This window comes from Azolla caroliniana, unplaced genomic scaffold, assembly GCF_043228905.1.
Source record: "Azolla caroliniana isolate FFs.n. ecotype wild unplaced genomic scaffold, voAzoCaro1.0.p SCAF_20, whole genome shotgun sequence".
Taxonomy (NCBI): domain Eukaryota; kingdom Viridiplantae; phylum Streptophyta; class Polypodiopsida; order Salviniales; family Salviniaceae; genus Azolla; species Azolla caroliniana.
The window spans coordinates 731210-740977 of NW_028230455.1; the positions used below are offsets into that span (position 1 = coordinate 731210).

Genomic DNA, 9768 nt, shown 5'->3' on the forward strand with positions numbered 1-9768 from the left:
AAGCATAATGACTTAAAAGCATCTTTCCTCAAACTCAAGAGAAAGTGTCATGATCTTAAACATTCATTGAACATTTCTTTGACAAACATGCATATATAAACAACACATTAACAAGAAACTATTAACATCAATTGCATTTTTGTCTTCCTAAAAGTGGATAGATAACAATATCTTCCCATTCATGATTTCTTTGAAGCAAATATTTACATGTGTGAACAACATTACAACAACACTCACAAATAACACCTTCCCACTCATTGGTTGGTGGGCCAATTTATGTGAACTCCATGCATCACTTTCATGCAAGTCATATTTAGTACCCACTTTTCTATGTTTTTTTCAAAAAGAAAGCAAATGCACTCTTTTCATATACAATCCATGCTTCTCTCCTTTAAGATACATCGTTTATGTCATATATGAAAAACAAGCCTATGAAACCCTTTCCATTAAACCTCATGTGGTAATATTTCATGTGTATGATTGATCGACTCCATGTTACACAACACAACATGTAGTTTATGGGGAGATGATAATCAAAGAGATGTCAAAACATACGCATAAGAAACAAAAACAATAATCTGCATTGACAAGCAACAGTTGATCATGCCTTCGTGACATGATGAAACATATCTTGAATGTCCCTACATTGATACGAGATAATATTTAGGCATTAATCATAAATGTTCACTTTAGTTTGAGAACATGCAAGGTTGGTAAGAGCAAAGGAACTAATCAACTTTTTTTGCGCACTAGACAATCCATCTGCTTTATTAGGTTTGATTTCTATATATTCCAATGTGCATTGTCAATCACTTTCTTCCTCCATGCGATAGAGTAGCATGACCGTATATCCAAAACATGCCATTAGATTTTGAATACTTAATCATATGAGGTTTTTGATGTAAGGAAGCAGGATCCCTAATTATATATTTCTATGGATTGTTTTATTAATCTCCAAATAATATTATGATATAGACAATAGAAATAAAGAAATTTCCACATGACAAAGTCCTCGACCTAGTCCATGTGGGATCATTATATGCATATCACACCCCATGGCATTCTTGAAGCAATTGAAATCCTAGCAAAAGAGAAAACACACCAACAACATAAAATTGAAACCTACACAAGATTCAAGTAGAAGCCCAACTCCTCTTACAAAACCGCAAAAATTATAGCGGGAGATTAGAGAAGTAAATCACAAGAGTTCGAGGAAACTATGGACAAATGAGACCATATGTTGATTCATCACACTTAAAATTGATATTCCTGGTTTCCTATCCAAAAAGGGCCTCTCTAATATGTTGGTGTTAGTGTGCATATATGCACCTGATACTCTGTTGTCCTCCATCCTCAACATAGCACCAAATGTTCATTTACCACATCAATATCCTGAAACAATTGCCCATTAGTATAAACATGCCTAGTTGATATACTAAATACCATTAATTGCAATGATAACTTTTTGCTTTAGGAAAATCTTGCAAAACATACATGTCAAGATTATTAGATAGTAAATAGTTACTCATACCAAAGTATTTTAAACTAAAATATCCTTTTTTGGAAAGATATAACATTGTCAACATTTTTAAGTTCTCAAATTCTATTGAAGAGGAGGTTGTTTGATGACATTGAGAGAAGATTTATGAGGTTCTCTTAAACGACATTATAATTAAGGAGAGGAACAAACAAGATCATGTAAACTTTGAAGCCCTAAATTAAAATTTCAAACTTGCAAAAGCCAATAATGAGAAAAATCTCCAATACAACATGTGGGGTAGCTTCGGTGACTCATTTTATGACAAAGGTTCATATGAAATAACGTAGTTCTATGTTTCAATATTCAAGGATAATGTAGCATTAGTTCTATAAAGATTTAGAAAACTAGATAGGTAATCCTCTAGATACACACACACACACACACACACACACACACACACACACACACACACACATATATATTAGTGTCCATAGAGAGGCCAATATTGACCCATAGGACCTAAGTACAAAAGTTATCTTGATGTGTGTCTCCTTCCAAAGAAGGGGTATTCATACTTTGAAGCACCAAGTCTCAGTGTCCGAAATTTCAACTTTTTAAACATCAATCAATCGAGAGAGAGAGAGAGAGAGAGAGAGAGAGAGAGAGAGAGAGAGAGAGAGAGAGAGAGAGAGAGAGGAAAGAAAGATATATTAACGTCTTCTAAGGCCAAAATTTGGTTCATGAGACAATTGGTATACAATAAAATAGGGTGTCTACCCAATCATCGAAATACAAATACAAATAAAATATAAAATAAAAAAGAACTTAACCTAAAAGAGGTATAGTATTTGTACAAACTGTGTTATGATGTAACATATTCGATAAAGGAAATGACTTTGTGCTAGACCTAGTTTCATTTCCATCCAAGCCTCTCGAAAAGAAGTGGGAGGTCAAAGGGTTTCGGTGTGGGTGTGACTTGTAGTCCCGATGTAGAAGGTACCCCAACCATGGCTTCCAAGTGGTATAGCTCATGTTCCCTTATTTTCTTAATTGGTTCTACACCACGTCGAGTTGCTTTGCAACCCGGCATCCAAGGGCGTTTGGTTCTTCTTTGGTTTTGTACTTCATCAAGGAAGAGGCAGAGTGTTGCAGGTGTGTCCACATTCGTCGTCTCCTCTTGTCCCTGAAAAACTTCATTTGTTACATGTTGGTGAATATTAGTAATGTTATGGTCAACATTTTGTAGTATATTCTCTCTATGTTGTTTTAGCTCTAAGATATATCTGCCTAATTTTTTTATATCTAGAGTATCTAATAGTTTGGGGAAGGTGGGAGAGGGACCAAGTATGTCCCGGTATTTTGCCCTTATCTCGGCGTAAGTTGGACACTTGCATGTAAAGTGGTACTCATCCTCTATCTCTATGTGACATAATCTACATATCCTTTCCTCTCTAGGGACTCCATTAGTACAATCATTCTCAATCTCAAGTTGGTGAGATGATATTCTAAGTTGTCCAATGACAACCCTTAATGCATTTGGTAAGAATGCATCTAGATATTTTGGTCGTCTAATAAAACCTAACTTAGAGAAGTGCATGAAGTGTTCCTTATAGTACAACATTTTAGATGGGAGTGGCTCTAATGGGGTGAGCCATTTATACCGAGTATAAATTTGTCATATTTCTTGGCGTATTACTTTATTACGGTCCTCATGAGAGATTAAAGTGTTATCAATCGCATGGTTGTACATAAGGGGAGGTAGATTATTAATGTCTAGAATAGTTGCAAGAAGCCAACTCACCATCATGCCATGCCATGAGCTAGTATAACGGGACTCATATAGAGATCGAGATGCCTCAAAAGCTTGATGAGATATTCTATCATGTGGTTGGCTATGTATCCTATGAATAAAGACTACAAGTTGAAAAAGTGCTTCTACTAACATCAGGAGTAAGGTGAACTCAGCTCTAATAATGTCATGTGGTGTCGATTTGCTTCATAGTTGGCGTGATAACATCATCACCAATGGTCTCTCTAATTGTGTCCACATGAAAGATGGTAGCCATGGAGCCCAAACCACTGATGCATACATGAGGGAGGGGGTCACTAATGAGTCTAAGAGCCACCCCTTAGTCCTTGGCTCTTGAAAGTATGCATGGTGACATTGTCTCTCTAAGAGTGAGAGGGATGCATGTCCTCTCATGCGTCTATCCTTCGTTTCCTTAAAGCGACTCTGAGATATACATACGATCCAACTACCTCAACTGGGTTATGGGAGATGGTTAGGTGACATTTAGTTCTAACTTGAGCTGATGTGTGGAAGATAAGGACTTTAGTTTTCCCTAGGTTCACTACCAATCCTCGTTGTGTGCAAAAGACATCTAAGGCATTAAGGTGCCTTTGTAGGTCGTGTTCGGACTCAGAGAGCAAAACTATGCCATCTGCATAGAGCAAGATACGAACTTGTGTACCCCCAAGGACTACTCCGTTGCCTCCCTTACGAGCAATAAAATCTATGATCTCATCAATATAGATCCCAAAAGGAGTCGGTGATAGGGGACAACCTTGTTTTACACCAAGTAAAGCAGTTGAATAGGCCACTTGGGCTTTGCACGCATCTAGAGACTTAGTCATATAGTGCATAGATGGCCCAAATCATGTCATATGGTATCTTCAAGCTTTTAAGCCTATCAAACAATCACTCTCTAGGGACTGTGCCAAAGGCTTTGCGAAAGTCCACAAAACAACAATATAATTTCTTCTTCTGAGCCTTTGACTAGTCAATTAAGCATCTAAATGTAAAAATATGATCCATAATAGAGAAGGCTCATTTAAAGGCAGCCCGTTCAGGTGTGTCAAAGGCTTTGCAGAAGTCCACAAAACAACAATTATATAATTTCTTCTTGCGAACCTTTGACTGGTCAATTAAGCATCTAAGTGTAAAAATATGATCAATAGTAGAGAAGGCTCGTCTAAAGCCCGTCTGTTCAGGTGCTCAAAGATTTAAGGTCTCCATATAATCATTAAGCTTTGCTTCCATTCCTGCACCATATAATTTAGCGAGTGTATGACCTATCATAATGGTCCTATATGTATTTGGGTTTGTGGGGTCTCCTCCTTTATGTATGGGGGCCACTGTGTTCATAGTCCATTGCGGTGGAAAACCCTTGGCGAGGGCACGATTCAATATTAGAGTTAGAAAGGGAGCTAGGAAATCTTGCGCGTATATGATGTGTTCTGCTTGCAATCCTGCGTGGTCCATGGACTTCCTATGTTGTAATTTCTTTAGGACCGTCGTGACCCTAGAGGTCGTGAAAAGTGTCCCCATGGTAGGTCGAGGTGTAGAAGACATTAGAATGGGCGTCTGGTTTGGGACTTGGTAAAGTTTCTCTGTATATGTGTGCCAAGTGTTGGGATCCTCGATGGGTGTTTGTGGCCTTGGTTCCCGTAGTCTCTTCCACGTAGTGGCACAATCGCTACTCATAAGCATATGGTAGAGTTCCCAATATTGGGATGCCTCCCACACTTGTCTCTTACGACGTGTTATCTTGCACATTTCTTTGCAAGCTTGTAGTGAGGTGATAGTACCATTGAGGTACGATACTTTAAGTTGTGTGAAATGTATTGTGGTGTGATGACTTGGCTGACTAGAGTTGGTGACGTTGGAGATATCACATTTTAGTTCAAAGTATAAAAAAACTATGATCTGCGCCATTAGGACATGGGGCCATCCAGAAGGATTTAATCATGTGGATAACTTCAGGGCATCCTATTAGATAATCAACTGTGCTTTCCCTCCATCCATGTGGGAAACATGTGAGCTCTTCCGAGCCTAGCCATTTGGCTAAACCGTTATATATGATCATGTTGGACAACAAGTCCCTCCAGATGGGAAGTGGATGAATCGAGGAAAAGGGGAAAACCGATTCCCATAGAGTCGATGACTAATTCAGCTAAGGCCGAAATCGAAAATCGAGTTAATAGCTGATTCGGGAGACTATATTTGTAAATAGTCTAAATGTGCCCCATGTGGGCTATACCTATTGTAAAGAATTGGCTATGATTCTGTGCAGCGGAAGAGATGTGTGTTATGTGTTTGCGTGAGAGGAAGGACATAAGAGAAGAGAAAACACAAGATTGATAAGAGAGAAATATGAAGTACTCAAGATTGTATATTAACAAGTATAATATCAATTACAAAATGTAGCATTACAAGGGAGGACATCCGACACTTTATGAAGTAGGAGGAGGGTGCCTTATATAAGGTCACACTCTCTCTTCATTAACTCTACTACAACAACCACTCTCTTGTTGAGATATCGGTTCCTCCGGATGGGGACTGGTCGAACTTGATCGGAGGATCTGGAGGAGGAAGCAATATCGGAAGGATACCCGGAAGCCGGACCGGATGGAACTGGAATGAGTCCGGCCGGATCCGGTATGAACCGGAAGAGAGACAGATATATAATTACGTTTTGTATGGGCCATTGAGGCCACATTTGTAAATAGCCCGTAAGTTATATAAGTATAAATATAACTTAGGGCAAATGTGATGTTAGATAGTAAATATTGTTGTATTGTTGTACACAGAGAGAGATACATAAAGCTTTTCTATTGTAGTCGTTGGTTGGCGAAGATACAGAGCTCGAGGTAGTTGCCTCTGAGTTCCCCATTGTACCCTTCCTCTCTCATAATGATAGTTGGAGTCTGTGGGCTCGTGTGGTTTTTCCCGACTAGGATTTTCCATGTAAACATTTGGTGTTGTCTTTGTTGTTTGTGCAAGTGCATTGTTGTTTTCTGTTTATCTCTTCCATCGTGTGTTTGAGACTCAGTTGTGGCCAAGCTCTATTTCTATCAATCTGGTATCAAAGCATGGAAGATTGTTGTTGGGGTGAAGGGTGAAGCCTAGAATGGCTTCACCCCCTTCCCAAGGGGGTTAAGTTAGAGAGAGAGCTAGAGAGAAAGACAAATAGAAATTGACACAAAAATGAGGGGGAAAAGCTTATGTTCCTTATGTGCCCCACAAGGGGTTTTTATAGTACATAATGTAACGATAAATAATGACCGTTACAAAAAGACGATCGTTATATTCTTGTCACATGCACATAATTGTGCATGTGCTCACACATACTCATCCTCACACACTCGTATGTATATTATATATTACACACCTAAGACTTTACACACCATACACATTACACCTTATCCATCCCGTACACCTATATGGATAACAAAGATCCATTCGGGAACATGTTCAAGCTCACCGGCTCCAACTACCCAGTGTGGAAATCGAAGATGAGGGACATGTTGATGGTATAAGATCTTTGGTTGCCAGTACAGTTTGGGGACAAAAGAACGAACAATATCGAAGCCGCAACCTGGGAGGTGAAAATGACGACATACATTCGATGCTTCATCGACATGAGTCTGTACAACAACTTTAATGAAGAGAACAATGTAAATGAGCTCTAGGAGAAGATTGGCACGATGTTGGAGAACAAGAATGTCGTAAATCGGGTGTAGGTATTTCAGAAGATAGTGAGGCTCCAATATCAAGACAACACCAGCATGGTAGAGCATATGAACGCCTTCCAAGGTTGATAAACCAGACCACCTCGCTTGATGTACCATTAGCAGACGAGGTACTTGCTTTGATGTTACTCGGATCCCTTCCGGATAGTTGGGAGACATTGGTCGTCATGTTGGGCAACGCTGGTCGGGAAGGAAAGAACTTATCCCTGGTGAGAGTGAAGTCAAGTTTGCTAAATGAAGAAGCTCACTGGAAGGACCGAGAGTCCGGAACCAATCCGAATGCTTTGGTTACGGAAAACCGGGTGACGAAACAACGTGGGTGATCAACTCAGGAGTGTCGTTCCATTTGACCCCCGACAGGAAGTGCTTCTCATTCTACAAAGACAGAGACCACGGTTGTGTCCGTATAGGAAATGAAGGTGCATGTCGCATTGTCGGCATAGGAGACATGGGGTTGATGACATCAACCGGGTGCAAACTGTTGTTGAAGGATGTCCAACACGTTCCGGAGGTTCGGTTGAGCCTGATATCAGCCGGTAGGCTGGATGATGAAGGCTACACGGGTAGCATCCGGAATGGAGTCATGAAGTTCGGCAAAGGAAGTTTGATTGTGGCCCCTCCAAAAAGTCAACACTTTGTTTGAAGGCTACATGGGTAGCATTCGGAATGGAGTCATGAAGTTCAGCAAAGGAAGTCTAATTGTGCCCCCCCCGGAAATCAAAGATGAGGGACATGTTGGTGGTATAAGATCTTTGGTTGCCAGTACAGTTTGGGGACAAAAGAACGGACAAGATCAATGCCGCAACCTAGGAGGTGATGCACATGAAAATGATGACATACATTCGATGCTTCATCGACATGAGTCTGTACAACAACTTTAATGAAGAGAACAATGTAAATGAGCTCTAGGAGAAGATTGGCACGATGTTGGAGAACAAGAATGTCGTAAATCAGGTCTAGGTATTTCAGAAGATAGTTAGGATCCAGTATCAAGACAACGCCAACTTGGCAAAGCATATGAACGCCTTCAAAGGCTGATAAACCAGACCACCTCGCTCGATGTACCATTACCTGACGAGGTACTTGCTTTGATGTTACTCGGATCCCTTCCGTATAGTTGGGAGACATTGGTCGTCATGTTGGGCAATGTTGGTCGGGAAGGAAAGAACTTATCCCTGGCGAGAGTGAAGTCAAGTTTGCTAAATGAAGAAGCTCACCGGAAGGACAGGGAGTCCGGAATTGATCCAAAGGCTTTGATTACAGAAAACCGGGTGATGAAACAATGTGGGTGATCGACTCAGGAGTGTCGTTCCATCTGACCCCCGACAGGAAGTGCTTCTGATCCTACAAAGTTAGAGACCATGGTTGTGTCCGGATGGGAAATGAAGGTGCATGCTGCATTGTCGGCATAGGAGACATGTGGCTGACAACATCAACTGGGTGAGAACTATTGTTGAAGGATGTCCAACACGTTCCGGAGGTTCAGTTGAACCTGATATCAGCCAGTAGGCTGGATGATGAAGGCTACACGGGTAGCATCCGGAATAGAGTGATGAAGTTCAGCAAAGGAAGTCTTATTGTGGCCCCCCAAGAAAGTCAACACTTTGTACTTGATGCATAGCCGGATATGTCGGGAAGAAGTGAACGTAGTATCCAACACTGCCAGTGAGCTATGGCACAAGAGGTTGTGTCACATGAGCCAAAAGGGGATGCGGAGACTTTTCGAGGATAACCTCATTCCGGAGGTGAAAGACAGAAAGAACCGTTTAGACGCAAACAAAATTGAACCTCCTGACTTCTTCCGAACCCAACTACTGACAAGACGGAAAGAACTGTTGGAACTTGTGCATACTGATGTATGCCAAGTGGACACAAAGTCACATGTTGGATCATAGTACTTTGTGACGATCATAGATGACCACAACCGGAAGCTGTGAGTCTCACTGCTGAAGACGAAGGATCAGGTACTGACTGTCTTCAAGGAATTCCACGCGAGAGTGGAAAGAGAAACTGGTCGGATGCTGAAGAAAAGGCAGTTTAAGCCGACAATGGTGGAGAGTACCAGGGGTAGTTCGAGGAATACTATCGGTCAAAAGGAATCCAGCTCGAATTCATCGTGCCGAAGACGTCAGAGCTGAACGGAGTGGCCGAAAGGATGAACCGGACATTGATGGAGAGAGTCTGGAGCATATTGGCACATGCTAAGTTGTCCAAGAAGTTTTGGGCCGAGGCGCTAATGACAACGACCTATGTGATAAACAGATCACCCTCAACGCCCTTGGATGGGGACACACCGCAAAGAGTATGGACCGGTAAAGATATGTCTTACCTGCATCTAAAGGTGGTCAATTGTCTCACCTACGTGCATGTAGCAAAGGACAAGAGAGCGAAATTGGACTCGAAATCTTGGCTTGCATATTCCTCAGATATGGTGATGATGCGTTCGGCTATCGAATGTGGGATTTGGTAGACAAGAAGGTCTTTCAGAGTCAAGACATAGCCTTCATGGAAGACAAAACCATAGCCGACTGGGAATCGGAGATGAGATAGTATCCTCTGGATCGACCGATAGAGATTGGTTTGAAGATGTAAGGATCCATTCGGTCGGAAGTCGAATGTCAGCTAAAGACCATAGAGAACCGGCCGGATTCAGACAAAGAACCGATCGGATCGAAGAAGAATTGGACACCAGAACCATACAAAACCCCGAATCAGGATTCAGATGAAGAACAGACAAAGGAACCAGTGGCCCTCTT

The 9768-nt window shown here is 41.2% G+C and overlaps 1 pseudogene; it reads right to left on the reverse strand.

Moving 5' to 3' along the window:
• Positions 1-4307: 4307 nt before the first annotated feature.
• LOC147850692 (uncharacterized) lies at positions 4308-5036 on the reverse strand (annotated as a pseudogene).
• Positions 5037-9768: the final 4732 nt, after the last annotated feature.